This window comes from Panthera tigris, chromosome D3 (genome assembly GCF_018350195.1).
Source record: "Panthera tigris isolate Pti1 chromosome D3, P.tigris_Pti1_mat1.1, whole genome shotgun sequence".
Lineage (NCBI taxonomy): Eukaryota > Metazoa > Chordata > Mammalia > Carnivora > Felidae > Panthera > Panthera tigris.
In genome coordinates, this window is record NC_056671.1 from 26,049,723 (window position 1) to 26,065,072 (window position 15,350).

The following is a 15,350-nucleotide window of genomic DNA, read 5'->3' on the forward strand; positions in this document are numbered from 1 at the left end:
CCCTTGTAGGAAAGGCCCTTTTCGCTGATCTCTTGGTCATTCCCTCTCATGCCTGGTGATAAGGTGGGCCGTCCCTCTCACTGACTTCCGGTGTGAGAAATGCCCCTCTGGCCGACTTCCCGTACTGAACGCTCTACTCAGGGATTCCCAGTGTGGGAAAGACCCCTTTCGTTGACTTCCTGTGTAGGGGAAGGCTCCGCTTCCTGACTTCCGGTGTGGGCCCCGCCCCCTTCGCTGACTTCCGACACGCACCCCCATTGACTTCCGGTGCAGGACAGTGCCTCCACCTGGTGCTTTCCGGGGGGGGAGAATTCGGTCCTCACTTCCCTCCAAAGAGGGCTACACAGGCCCCATCTCTCTGCCTGTTGGCGGGAAAAGCCCAGGACTCCGTGTTCGAGACCCACAGACCTCCACACTCACACCCCAGAAGCTTCCCTGGCCCCGCCCACTCCCAGTGGCCACCAGACGTCTGCGCAGGGAGACGCTCTCTCCTGCTCAGAGGCCAGCCTCCCATCTCCCCATGACCGCCTCCTCCCCTGGGCCACTCGCGTGGCTGAATAGGGCTGTCCCCTGCCTTAGACCTGACCCAGTGGACTCCCGAACTCCCAGCCACTTGGGGCGGCAAAGTGGGGCACCTGTCTGCAGGACCAGCCCCAGGACCTCTGCTTGCCAAAAGGAGGGGCGCCCAGAGCTCGGCAGGGCTGGGGTTAGTAAGAAGAGAAAACCAGGTTAGTAGGGGCCGGGTTAGTAAGTCAGAGCACAGCACCAGCGGACGGGGGCACCTCAGCAGACACACACAGGAGTCACTAGGAGAAAAGGAAGAACACACACAGGTCCGTTAGTCGGTTAAGGGGCGGTCGGGGTGCAGTTGAGGCCCCCCCCCCCCGGGTTAGACAGGTTAGTAATTGAACAAAAGAGCTGCCTACGGAAAGAAAGCTGAGAAGGAGGAAGAATGTGGGGAAGAGACAGGGTTCAAAGCGAAAGTCTGGCCCCAGGCAGGGGGGTCTGTGTGCAGAACTCCCCAGAGGGACCAGGGCCTAGGCAGGGGATATGATCAGTCGGGTTTTCTGGGCCCTCCACGCCCCCCGCCCCCGCCCCTTGTATATTTTTTAAACATCTGCCACGTCTCAAGAATTTTTACATTCCTGGGAATCCTCGCTGCAGCCTTTGAGGTGAAAATCAGTACTCCCATTGTGCTGCTGAGGAAAGAGGTTCAGAGAGGTGAGGTGACTTGCTCAAAATGGCTCAGCAGGAAATGGCAGAGTTGGCGAGTCCTGTTTGCATGCCCCGTCCCGGAATGCGGGTCTGCACAGAGATCCCAGGCCACTGGGCAGGGCCTTCTGGAGCGTCGTCTGCCCCCACGTCCCAGCCCCTTGGAAGGCCCATGAGCTGCCAGGTTAGTAGGGTCGGGCTGCGGGGGGTTAGTAGGGCATGCTCGGGCCTGGTTAGTGGGTTAGTTGGTTGGCAGAAGGCCAGGCACCTCGTCACACGCCACAGCGTCCCGGCCGAGCCCTGGGTTAGTAGGTTAATCACACCATGCATCACAGCCCCGGCCGCTCTGCTGCAGCTCCAGAGGCCTCCCGAGCCCCCCACCGTGCCCCCCCCCACCCCCCACCACCAGCCAGCGAGCTGGGCCTGACCAGGGCAGGGGCCCGCCTCCAAGATCCTCAGCACCACCACACTCGAGCCCATCCCGCGGACCCTGCCCCAAAGCATTTGGCTTCCCGATTTGCTTGGCCGCAGGCCTCCTCTCTCAGAACAGTCCGGTCCCCCGAAAATAGAACCTGCTCGTCCTGGCTGGAAACCCCTGCCTGGTTCTGGTCAGCCCCTTCCCAGAAGGCTGGATCCTGTCGCACTCAGGCACGCACACACCAGCGTCTTCCCAGTGGCATTAAGTCTGGAGGCACCACGTCTGGTGGACACCTCCTCCACCACCGCCAGGATGCCGGCTACCCCAGCCACCAGCCTGCCCTCCCCCCCACCCCCTCCATCTCCCGTGGGACCAAAACTACATAGAGCTCACCTGACTCCTGGAACCCAGTTCCCACTCCCCCGCCCCTCCTGTCTGCTGCCTTTCCAGCTGGTCCTACAGAGCCCCTGAGTGTGCCGAGCTATATCATCTCCTATCCCCGCTGTGGTGTCCCCATTCTGAGCCCCAAGAGCCCCAGCCTCCTGCCCCCTCAGTCTTAAACGATGCTCCATAAGAAAAGGGTTCTGTTGCCATAAACGGGGAGGACACAGAGTCCTGTCTGCCCTTGAGGACTCACAATTCCCATCAGCGCTTGCAAGGCTCTGGTAAGTCCTGCATTCTAGAAACCTGTTGCACTTGAACTCACTTTAAAAAAGAGAGACAAGGGAGAGAGAGAGCAATGGGATCTCCTAGGACTGACTTTGGGAATCTCTTCCAGGGACCTGGAACCTGTCAGCTAAGCCACATCTTTCTCATCCTTCAAGGCCCTGGTTGGTTCAGCCTTGCTGGGAAGTCTGTGCAAGTCATTCTGGCATCTTACTCCCACCCCCATCCCCCCAAGCACTCAGAACCCGTGCCTCAGTGGACTGTTCTCTGCCCCGTTCTCCGATTCTCCCAATTCCAATTGCGTGGCCGTGCAATCCTGAAGGCTTCAATCACGGCCAGAGCTTCACCTATATCCGCCCCCCCCCGCCCCCACCGCTGCAAGTGACCAGCACAGAGAAAGGCCCAGAGTAGGTGCTCAATCCTGATAAGAGGATACTCCGGGAGGCCTTCGGAGCTACTCCGAAGGCCATGCAGTGCAGCCACTTCCCCAAGCTGATTCGAGATGGATGGCAGGGGAAGGGCTAGTCAGACAGAAGTACTTCTGGGTCAGAAGATGCTGGGTTGGCACCTCCAGGGCACCAAAACTCCACAGGCCCTAAATCTAAACCCCGAAAGCAATGGGAGTGTATCGTGAGCAACCAGCCAGGAGCCCAGCCCTGGGCAGGCAGGGGCCTACGCTGAACCCTCCCCGCACGCCACCCCCCCCCCCCAGCTGAGCAGATGACTGCTGTTTCAGAGTGGACATCAGACTCGCAGAGATGAGGTCACGTGCCCAAGGTTAAGTGGCAGAGATGCAGCCTCGGGCTCCAAAGCCCAGGCTCTTCCAAGGCCCTCCTTCTCCTGGGACTCCCTCTCACTGCCCTGGTCCAGCCAGTTCCGTGTGTCCCCAAGGCACGGGGACCATCCAGCCTGGTGCCCCTTGCACTCTGTCCCTACTCCCCATTCCTCTGTTCTTTCTGCCCCCCCGCTCCCCGCCCCGTGGCGCTGGGGATGCCGGAAGGAAGATGGCTCCCGCTTTCCACATTTGCCGTGACTACCTGTATGGACCGGATCGTGTCCCCCTCCCCAAATCCGTAGGTTGAAGCCATATGGCTACCCCCAGTGTAGCCATATTTGGAGATGGGGCTTTTACCAAGGACATTAAGGTTCAACGAGGCCATAAGCATGGGACCCTAATAAGACCGGCCTCCTTATAAAAAGAGGAAGTGACACCAGATCTGTCCCTCCGCCTCACTCCGCTCCCCCCCACCCACCCCGTACATGTGCACAGAGAAAAGGCCACGTGAGAAGCACATCTGTAAGCCGAGGAGAGAGGCCTCAGAAGAAGCCAACCCTGGCACCTTGATCTTGGCTTTCCAGCTGCCACAACTATAAGAAAACACATTTCTGCTGTTTGAGCCCCGCCCTGCCCAGGCTGCACTATTCTGTCACAGAGGCTCGAGCTAACACAGGCCCCCTCTCCACCCCGGGAAAAGCACTCCCAGCTTTGAAGCTTGCCTATGGAAGCCCACGGGCCGCTCCTGTGCAGGCACCAGACCGTCCCCTCCAGAGGGGCCAGAATGAGGGGAGAATGGAGAGATGCTTATGGAGGTAAGCCTTTGACGGGGGGGGGGGGGCGTGTGCGTGGGGCCCGCCCTGCCTTTGCCCCCCCAGGACAGAATGAAAGACGAGTGCAACAGCAAACAGGGGGTCTGTCATCAGGCCGGGCTGCCCCGACCCCTCAAACCTGGGGACAAGGCTGGATCCAGCCCGGTCCCTTTGGACGGTGGGAATAAGGCTCAGTTTGTCGTCTCCCTCCTGGCCTGGGCTTCCTCATCTCTTGCAAACCCTCTCCTTTCAGGATCGGGCACCTTCTGCCCCTCCAACTGCCCCCCTCCAAGACCTCAACAACACTGGGGGGAAGGCCCGGGCTCCTCCCAGACCCTGCCCGCCTCCTCCCTGCGACCGTGAGGCAGAGGAGAAGCACAGAAAAGCCTCATCCAAAAAGCACCCACAAAAATGAGAACCACTCAAGGCAAAGGACGCAAGACAGACTCCAGCTGACGGAGCCCACAAAGCTGTCTGTCCTCCCTGCAGCTCCACCCCGACGCCCATCCCTGTGTCCCTGCACCATCCTGTAGCGTCCAGCTGTGGCAAGGGTGCAGTCAGTGGGGCCCTGGCCCAGGCGGGGCTCCGGCTGGCCACCGGCAGGGCCACAGAGAGGAATCGAGTCGGCACGGGGTCGAGAAGCAGCCTCCAGGCCCAGACGGCAAGGCCCAACAGGCGGGGTCCAGGTGGGACACAGAGGGGCAGTGGGCAGCCAGGCTCCCTCACACCCCTCCCTCGGGCTGTCCTCCGGAGCTACGGCCTGTCCTCAGCCGGGCACCAGCCAGGAGGGGCCTTTATCTCAGTGGAAGGATGACGGCTATGGGGACTTGTCCAGAGTCCGAGAAAACCACCGAAGGCTGCTCCCTGCGTCACTGTGGCCAGAGTCCGGAGTCACCAGGGCTCCAAAGGGAAGACCAGGCAGGAGTCCTGGAGACGGGGCCGGGCTGAGCCACCTGGGGGAAATGCAGCGAGTTAGGACGTGAGCACGGCCTCTATCCCCCGCACCCCGCATCCCCCAACATAATCCCACATCTGAGCGGGGTGGGGGGTGCACCTTTAGAGACCCCCCCAGCCTCCCTAGACAGGGTGAGGGTAGGGGTTTTAGACACTGATGACTTTTGGGGTTTTTTTAATGTTTGTTTATTTTTGAGAGCGAGAGAGAGCAAGCAGGGGAGGGGCAGAGAGAGAGGGAGACACAGAATCCGAAGCAGGCTCCAGGCTCTGAGCTGTCAGCACAGAGCCCGACATGGGGCTCGAGCTCACGGACCATGAGATCATGACCTGAGCCAAAGTCGGAGGCTCAACCGACTGAGCCACCCAGGCACCCCGTAGACACTGTTGACTTTTAGGAGAAACTCAGGAATAGAGTTTCCCTACCCTGGCAGGACTGGCTCAGAGAACAGAAAAGCAATAGTGGGAGCCCAGAGCAAGGCCAAGGGCATCACGGGTAGAAAAAGGACAAGGGTTCAGGTGGGCAGAAAGAGCCTTCAAGGTCCCCAGGAGGCTGGGATTCCCTTTACAACATTCCACTGACAGAACTCCTGTACCACCCTCCCCCAGTACACACACACACACACACACACACACACACGCACGCACACCTCCCTGGACGGGGAGCTCACTCCCTCGCCGAGACCATGATAAAGCATGTTCTTGTGTGAAGGTCTGAGAGTAGAACCATGTCTCTGGATTCCCGGGGTCTAGCCTGGAGATGATGCTCATTCCGTGTTTGTGCTGAATGAAGGAATGTACTGAAATCTGCCATAACGCGCCCATAGTGGTCTTGATTGGGCCCCACATGCCCCCACCAAGAGCAAGCCTTCCAGCCACCCGGCTCCTGGGCCTTCTGCTCGTGAGCATGAGTGTTCTGGCCGGACCCTGGGTCTGGGGAGGGGCCTGGCTAGGTGGACAATCATCCCCCATAAAACTAACTTCAGTGCAACCTCCTTCCCCCCATGACTACCCAGGCTTACCTGGCTGCACCCAGACAACATGTTGGCAGCCCAGGCCCAGCTCCCGGCTCCTTCTCCGTGTAGATCCCATCCTGGAAGACAAAAAAGCCCACCACGCTGCAGGAGGAAACTGCACCCAGGCCCCCTCCCCACGCCCAAACTGGCCAGAACTCTCTGCTAACGAGAAGGCCCCCAGAGCCAGGGAGGCTGGGCCCAGGCACATCCCCCTTCCACCTCCCTTCCTCCCACCCCAGAATGTCCTCGGGATAAGGGGGGGGGGGCTCCTTCACCCACCTCCCTGTTCCCCAGCAACAGCAGAAGGGGACCCAGGACAAAGTAAGGCAAGGTCAGCTTGGCAACAGCTAAGTGGAGGCAGGGACCAGAGTCAGGGATCCAGAGGTCGGATTCAGCTCTGCCATCTTGTGTAGCCATGGGAAGCCTGCCCCGCTCTCTCTCTTTCTCTCTCTCTCTCTCTCTCTGAGCCTTGGGATCCTTCCAGCCCTGCGTTCACCCAGAGTGCACAATACTAACCCATAGTTTGAGGCAGTGGACAGGAAATGGGGGGCGGGGAGGGGGCTACAGCTCACCCTCAGTTATTTTTCTGCCCCCATCTGTCCCCGTCGGCCTGCTAACCCTGACCCAGAATCGTGTCCCGGGTTTTGCTCCTGGTGACAGCTAAGCTATCTTCATCAGCTGGCAGACCCGTGCCGGGAGAGTTAGGGGACCGCTCAGTGTGCGCCCAGCGCTCTCTACAGGCGCCTGAGACTCGGGACACGGGTCCAGACCCGGAGAAGAGAACATGGCCCATCATCACAGTGTCGGCCTCCCCGCCCAACTGCCAAGTAAAGGGGGCCCTGGCCAAGTCTCACAAATATGATGACAAAGGGCCGGAACTGAGAAGAGCCGCCGGGAGTCCCCAGTCTCCTTCTGACTCCTTCTGACACCAGGTCGACGGGGACTCAAGAGGAGGTCGCCAAACTCCAGCCTACAGAAGGTCCTCATGGCGGAACTGACAAAATCCTGGCTTCCGTGCCAAAAAGCGGGGTGGAAACGCCCCCGTCTGGGGCCCCATATAATGGGGACAAGGTCTTGGTCTGTGACGCGGAGGGGTTGAAAAGTGGCCTCGCCCATTTCCCTCCCACAGGATTGTGAGAGATTCTACGCTTTCGTGCACAGACCTAGAGAGGGCAGGGGGGGCAGTGGGGGGAGGGGGAGCGGCACTGGTTAAGTTGGAATACTTATCTGTCAGGCTGCTGCCCAGGGTGGTCACGAATGTTCAGGAAGAATCCGGAAATCCCCTTCTCTCTCCTCCCCTTCTCTTCCCTCTCTCCCAGGAGCTTGCTGGATGCTGTAAATAGACCCCAGGCTGCTCAAAGGAGCATCGCTTGACACAGAGGCCCTTCCCCTGGCCCCGCGGACCCTGATGTCAACATGGCAGTGAAGGTTTCAAGGGAAACTTCAGCCCCTGGGTCAAGCTGAAAGCTAGCCAGGAGGGCAGAAAGGAAGGCGAGGGCGTGAAGGTGAGATGAACCAGGTGAGACCATGGCTCCCCAACCCCACGCACCCGATGTGTGACTCAACATGAATTATCCTCAGAGGTTTAGCCAGTGCCTGGCACGCTGCGAGTGCTCCAAAAACCATTTCACCACGTACTCAAATCTTTGCCTAATGCTGATGTCCCAGAAATACGGGCCATCTCCATCCTGCGGCATGATATGCCTCCCGGGGTGGGGGTGCGTATACCCCAGGTAGGTAACACAGATCAAATCAAAATCCCATCTTGGTGGAAGGATAAACGAACGCTCGTACATTCTTATAATGAAATCTACTCATCAGTCGACAGGAACACGAGTGCTACGTACTACAAACCTTGAAAACATAACACGTTGTGAGAAAAGAGACCGCGTGCTGGTTGGCTCCATTTTTATGAAATGTCCAGAACAGACAAACTTACAGAGACAGAGAGTAGACTCGTGGTCGTCTGGAATCCAAAGTGGGACGGCAGACGTTAGTAAGGGGGTGTGGGGGAAACTTACGGGGGCAAAAGAAATAGCCCAAAACAGGTTGACATACAAGGGGCTGCTCGACTTGGTAAATTTACAAAAAATCATCGAACTGTGCACCTGAGATGAGTTCTGTGCCATTTAAGCCACGTCTCCATAAGGTCAGACCCAAAAAAGGATTGAATTACTGATCCATACAATAACAAGTATGAACTCAAAACCTCACCCTCAAAAAACCTTACCCTGAACAAAAGAAGGCCAAACACCAAAGATTCCATATTAATGGAACTTTAGAGAAAACAAGTCTAGTTTATAGGCCTAGAAAGCAGATCAGTGGTTCCCTGGGACTGGGGCTGGGGCTGGGGCTGCGAGGGGATTGACATACAGGGAAGGGACACAGGGGAACATTTTGGGGTGATGAGAATGTTCCAGATGTTGATTGTAGTGATGGTTACACAAGTGTCTACATTTGGCAAAACACATTGAGATACAGGCTTTAAATGGGTACGTTTTATTGTATGGAAATTCTAATCCAATAATGCTTGTTTTTCAATACTCCTTGAGAGGTAACCACAGAGAATAAGAATCGAGAAGAGTCCGATTCTCCTATGGTGGACCCCAGGGCCCTGGTGTGTCAGCTCCCGCTGGCCCACACAACCCCCCACTTCAAGCCAAGGTCAGGGGCCCCACCAGGGAAGCTTTGATTGCAGGGGTTGGGCCCCAGAAGATTCTAGAGGTCCCTCCTACCTCTGAGATTCTGGGGCTTTCCACACAGATGGACTTCATAGCATGAAGCCGGTGTCTATTATCCCGGGGTCACCTTGATTACTCCTTTGATGCGGTCAGGGTCATGGTAGGCACGCAGACACGTCTGGAGCCATGTGGGTGGGCAGGGAGGTGCCCCCAGCTGTCAGAGAGAGAGAGAGAGAGAGAGAGAGAGAGAGAAGGGTAGGGGAATAAATATGCACCCATAGGTATGTTGGAAAATAGATGCCAGGGTCCTGTTCTAAAAGCACAGCATTTACCAAAACTGATCTCCTCAGATCAGAAGCAAAACAGGAAACCGGGAGGTATCGTGGTACCAAACCATCGTGATGCATTGGACAAGACAAGGGCTTCCCGGCCCGGGGTTCCATCCTGCTGGGCCGCACTGGGGAAGTGCACCACCCCTCTGGGCCTGTCTTCTTATCCACAAAATGGAGATAATAATGGTGCCCACCTTACAAGGCCGCCGTGAGGATTACCTGGGACGATAAATACTTACCTATTAGCACGCATTCCATTATTTTCTTATGCTGTTAGTACTCCCTTTGCGCACACGGCTCATTAACACCATCGGTGGGTTATTTTTTCCCCCTAAACTCTGTGCCGTTCCTGGTAACGGAGTAACAGCTGCCAGGGAAATCTGCATTTGGTTGCATTTTAGGGTCCCTCTGGATTTGGGCTTTTTTTTTTTTTCCCCTGACTCTGGAATAAAATAGCTACTCAGAGAGCTGGCATACGGGAGATGTTGGCCTAAATTGCTCTGGATGAGTGAGTACCGACAAAACAGCAGGAACCTCCCAGGAACAACGAGATGTGCAGGAGACGCGCTGAGGGAAACAGAAGCGTCTGCAGAGCAGCAGAAAGCCCGGCTTCTGGACAAATGCAAGCAGGGCATACACAAAAGAGGAGCTCCGAAATTCGAATTTCAACTCTTCCTCAAACAAGGGAGCCCCTGAGCTGCTGGGGGGGGGGGGAGGGAGGGAAGAGCTAAAGAAGGAGAAAGATGATAAACTAAATGTTAGTTTCCTGCCTGCCGAAAGAATAAACTGGGTTTCACTGTCCCCATTTTACAGACGAGGAAACTGAGGTTCGGAGTCAAGTGCCTTTCTCCAACATCACCCAGCTGGGAAGGAGTGCAGTTGGATTCTCAACAGGCTTGTTGAACCCCAAAGCAGCAGAAGGCTTGCGTTCAAATACAGGGTGGGGATTATATGGGGAAAGGCCGGAGGGAGGTATGTGTGAACCGCAACACCATGGACAGCACTATTGGGGGGTACCTGGTCCACGATTGCTACACCATCTCGGGTCATTTCATTCCAGTGGCTTCAAGAGGCAACTGATTAGGCTGACATTTAGGAGAGGAGGTGGAGTAGTTATAAACACACGTTTCAGGGTCAGCCGAGACCCAGGGGCCAGTCCTGACTCTCCTTCCAACTGGCTGTGTGATCTGGAGCTCGTCGCTCCACCTCTCTGAGCCTCAAGTGCTCATCTGTCATGCCCAGTTCCCAGGCTTTTCGCGGGGTCTCCAGGAGGCAGTGCCCAGCAAGAACCCTGGTAAATGGCCACTAAATTGTCGAGGCGTTGGTTATCTACTCCATCCCTTGGAGTACACACGGACTCCGTCTCCCCCTCCCCTCCATGACTCATCCAGCTTCCACAGGGCCCCACCCGGACCACAAGGGGGGAGGGGACACCTGTTTCATCTGATCTGATCAGCCTGGAGAGGAATACAGAGACAGATGTCACTCTCAGCTGCCCTTTGCCTCTGCCCCTGTGTCTCTCTGGCTATTGTTCCACAGAGCTCCAGCTGACAGATGAGCCAGGCCTCAGAGACAAGAGGAAGGATCCCCTTGGGAACAAAGGGCTAGCCTATAAGTTATTCACCAGCCCATTGAACTTGCACAATGGACCCAGGGCTCCAGAAACACCCTCCCCCCGCCCAACTCAAACAGCCCAAGGGTCACCCAGGAGAGGAACCAACAGCCCCAATACAAATAAAAGCAAATAACTAGGTGTCAACGCAAGATTCAGGGGCCACGTAAGTGTCCCCAGCAGGTACACAGTGGGCAGACTAAGCAGTAATATCTTTATTCAACACTTACAGGCTGCAGGCACTTTTACACATACTGCTTCACAGCCTCACGACGGTCTTTTAAGGCAGGGATTCTGATTCCCACTCTACGGATGAGGGGACTGGGGCTCAGAGGAGGGAAATGGCTTCCTGGCTGAAGCTGACCTAAAAAGTTAGGTGGGGAGAAGGATTCATGCGGTGTAACTCTCAACCCCTTCTCTTTCCACCACACCACACCCTCTGGATGGGTGATAAATTCAAAGAGCATAATCCTGTCCTGAGCGGAAGCACAGATCAGATCCAGAGAAGGGGCCTTAAAAAATGAAGTTGAAAAAAAAAAAAAAAGAAGGAAAGAAAAAGAAAGGAAGGAAGGAAGGAAGGAAGGAAGGAAGGAAGGAAGGAAAGGAAAGGAAAGGAAGGAAGGAAGGAAGGAAGGAAGGAAGGAAGGAAAAGAAATGGAAACGCCTGGCGGGTCCAACAATAGAGGGTGAGTAGAACACGTTTGTCTTTTCCAACCTTCTACAATTATCATCCATTTTGTTAAACTTCTTGATTCCTTTTAAAAATCAAAAATTATAAAATTCTCGCTTTTAATGCAGGCACAGAGGGTGGTTCTTCTAAAGCTCGCGTGAGGAGTTATGGTTCCTTTGAGGGGGGGACTCTGAAGATCAGCTCTCTCCTCCGTGAAAGAGTGGGGGGACAGACCCCAAAATGCAGCAAGAAGGATGCAGGGTGCGTTTCTGAACCTTTCTCGGTGGCCAGGGTGGTCAAATAATAACAGGCAGGTGCGGAGGGGCATAGGGGATGCTACCCGTAGAATTCTTTCAACGGGAAATTAATCGGAGTCAGCTAACATGAGTTGAATGCCACCCGAAGCTAGGCACTGGTAAAGTGTCCCAGAGGAAACCATTTGCCAGGACTGCGACATGTTTCTGCGCTGAGGGGGGCGGGGGCAGGGGGGAGGGAGAGAGGTCGGGGGTACTGTTCCCTCAACCTCAACCGATGGTCTGGCCACCTGCTGGATGAGGGGGAGGAGGGGTCTGAGTAAACATCCAGATGCCCAGCCCCACCCCAGTCCTGCTGACTCATCCCCTGGCCACTTGGCACGGACATCTGCATATGTGAAGCGACGCCCCTGAAGTCTGAGAACCACTGTCCTCAGGTTTCCCTGTCATCCCCATCTCCCCCCGCCAACCCCGCCCGACCCCCACAGAACCCAGGCGATCGCTAAGCTCCCAGGTGCCCGCGTTAGCGCTCCGTCTGGGGTTGGCACCGAGAAAAACAAAGCCTCTTCCCGCACGGTTTCTCGCCTTTCTCTCCCCTCCCCTCCCCTCCCCTCCCCGCACTACGGCCTCGCTCCCCTGCCCCCTCCCCCCCAGCAGCAGGTGGGGGCGTTTTCCCCGCGGCGGCCCTGCAGTGGGTTGTGCGCGCCAGCAATCTGCGCGCGGCGGCCGCTAGTCTGGAGCCCGGGATGAGGGTAGGGAATCCAGCCGCCGCACCACCCCCCCCCCCCCCCGCCCCGCCACCGCCCCAGGCCTCTCCCTGCAGAGTCCCAGAAGCAATTTCTCCAGCCCTGGAGGACCGGAGATCTGGAGCACCCCCCTCTTGGATTTCCAGCCTGTCTAGAGGGTACTGGAGAGGAGATGTGGAAAGGGGGCTAGTGAGGGCTGAGGGCTCCCCAGACCTGTTTGGGGATTGGACATGGGCTTTTGGGCTCCTGCATACCCGGATCGCAAAATCACTGGCTGCGTGACCTTGGACGCGTACCTAACCCTCTCCGGACCTCAGCGTCCTCATCTTTAAAATGGGGTTCTCACCTGCTCGTGGGGCTGTTGTGGTAATGCGGGCAAAGCAGAGGCTGGCGTAAAGTAAGGTCGCTGTGAACTGATGTATCATCATTATCTTTGTCATTGGCATTATTCTTCTCAAGGAAGGCGGTTCTCCTGCCTTCCGCATCCCCCTGGACCCACCCAGCACGCCGCGCAGCTGGAAGCGGGGTCCCACCGATGGGGCAGGGGCGGGCTCTGGGCGGTGGGCTCGGCAGGAGTGAAGAGGGGCTCAAGCACCCCGCCCCCACCCCCAGCTCCGGGCCCCTGCGGGCTCTGTCCGAGGCTGGGCCAGTTAGCTGCTAACCTGGCGGGCCCAGAAGGTCCAGGGTCCCCTGCTCCCTGGCTGGCCGCGGGGGTGGGGGGGTGGGGAGGGTCTTTGTTCGCCCTCGGATGGGGACTGCAAGACCCCCACCCGCGCTAGATTCCCGACGCATCCTTCCTCTCGGTCCCCCAAGCCCCACCCAGGACAAGTGCGGGCGGCAGAAGCTGTTCATCCCGCAGACGAGGGGCACTTCGGGCAGCCTTTGCCATCCCCCTGAACACTGCCTGGGACCCTGGGACCCTGGGACCCTGGGACCCTGGGACCCTGGGACCCACCCTCGACCCGACCTCGGGGAATTAGGCTGTTCCCGGCGCGGGAGCAGGACGCTTAGGGAGGCAGGGCTGCGAGCGCGGGGCGGCGGCTTACCTCGGCTCCGCGGTCCTGCGGCGCGAGTGCAGAGGGCTCTTTGTGCCCGGGCTCACCGCGCAGAACTGGGGGAGCCCCTGCAAGCGCCTCCCATCGCAAACTCCTCCCCGCACTCGTCCGCAGCCTCCCTCCCTCTGGTCCCCCGAGCGCAGCCGGCGTCGTCTTTGTAGCTGCTGCAGCGCCCATGAAATTTTAATGCGGGAGCGGCTGGCGGGCGGCGGCGCCCCACCCCCGGCCCGCGCCCCGGCGCCCCGCTCGCGCCTCCCCCCCCCTCCGCCCCTGCAACCCCCCGCAGCCTTCCCCCCGCCCCCGCCCGGGGGTCCGAGCCCGCGAGGGGGGGGGGGGGGGGAGCGCGCCGCCGCCCCCGCGGCACAAAAGGGCGAGCCCGGCCTCCCGCATCGCCGCCCGCGGCGCTGCCATGGCAACGCTTGCCCGGCTGGACTCGGGCCGCCGAGCGCGCGGATGGAGAGGGGCGCGCGACCGCGGGCCCGGGAGCCAAGCCCGGAGCCCGGCGCGATCACAGGACCCGGGACGCTGGTCCTGGAGCACCAGGATGCTTCCCCCGCGTGGCCTCAGAGGATGTTTCGCAATTAACCCTGCTGAGATGGGCACGCGCTTATGGCAGAGTCAAGATTCGAACCCATGCCTCGGGCTTCCCGCCCTTGTGCGTGCCGCTACGCCCCTTGGCGTAACCGCTTTCATAGGTTTGGTCTTTTATGTTTTGAACGGCCCTCTGCTTAGTAGCTACCCTTCTGCAGAGCAGTGACGCCAGAAAGTGGTCCTAGACCCGCCGCATAAACATCACTTGGGAACTTGCTAGAAACTCAAATTCTAGGGCCTCGCCCCAGCGCTACTGGGTGGAAAACTCTGGGGTGGGGCCCAGAGATAGGTATTTTAACAAGCCTTCCGGGGGACTCTGATGCACGATCAGGCTTGGGAACCACTGTGCTGGATCATTCCAGGGATTTCTTTAGCCAGCCTGTCCTGGGTTTCAATTTCAGCTTTGTCCGTGTCCCTGAGACTCGGTTCCCTAGTCCACAAAGTGGACATAATAATGGAACCCACCTCATGGGGTTATGTGGGTTAAGTGTGAAAAGGCATAGGAAGACAAGGGATGCTTAGCACATGCCTGCCGCTTAACAAAGGCTCAAAACGTAGTTCTTACTGTGATAGGGCTCTGACATCTGCCTAATTTTTACACTTCTGTGTATATCATTTATCATCTTCATTGCTCAGATAAGGACATTAAGACCCGGAGAAGCTCTAAGAGCTGCCCACAGCCACAGTAAGGGACCCAGGCAGGATTTGAACTTACTGCTCTAAAAGGTTCTAGGTTTGGGGCGCCTGGGTGGCTCAGTGAAGGGTCCGACTTCCAGTCAGGTCAGGATCTCACCGCTCTGTGCTGACAACTTCAGAGCCTGGAGCCTGCTCCGGATTCTGTATCTCCCTCTCTCTCTCTGCCCCTTCCCCACTCACACTCTGTTTCTCCGTCTCTTAAAAATAAGTAAACATTAAAAAAAAAAAAAAGTTATAGGTTTACTGGCTGTTTTCCACATTGCGTATCTCCTTCCAGGAACCCCCGCTTCAGGAAATCTAAATCCCGTTCAACAAACCTATAGCACTTGGCCAATGTGCCCAGTGCAAAGACACTGCAGGACCCCTAAAGACCCCAGGGGAGGTCCCAGCTACCCACCCCTCCCCCAGCAGAGCTAGCCATCCTGCCCGAGAGGTGAGACTCACGTGGACCATCTAGAAAACAGGCAAGATGGGGTGTGGTCACACCACTGCCCAGAGTATTGTCATCGCCAGGTCTAGGACTTTCCCCCGGATCAACAGACCACAAACAAAATGGAAGACCGTTTTTGTTTTGTGTTTTGTGTTTTTTTAAGTATTCTCAAGCCACCTGTTTCGTAATCTGCTGTCAAAATCTCAGCCTATCATTTCCAATATCCATTTGGATAAGAAGTCAAGGCACTTTGCCTGCTCCTAGATTTTCAACACTTCTCCTTTTCCCTGGGGCTTCTTCAAGATGAGCAATATTGAGCCCGTGATCCAATTTCCGAGTCTCTTTCGTCGTAGGGATATCCTTTCAAGGAGAGCATTGCGAGAAAGGACGGGGGTGGGGGGGAGGGGGATAGGCAAAGGAAGTAATCCTGAGA

General features: G+C 57.3%; 1 long non-coding RNA gene across 1 annotated transcript; it reads left to right on the top strand.

The window, feature by feature from the left end:
• Nucleotides 1–3,642: 3,642 nt before the first annotated feature.
• Nucleotides 3,643–9,987, top strand: LOC122232592. Its single transcript, XR_006209938.1, has 3 exons — nucleotides 3,643–3,886; nucleotides 7,170–7,369; nucleotides 9,677–9,987. It is a non-coding gene; the product is annotated as an uncharacterized LOC122232592 (long non-coding RNA).
• Nucleotides 9,988–15,350: the final 5,363 nt, after the last annotated feature.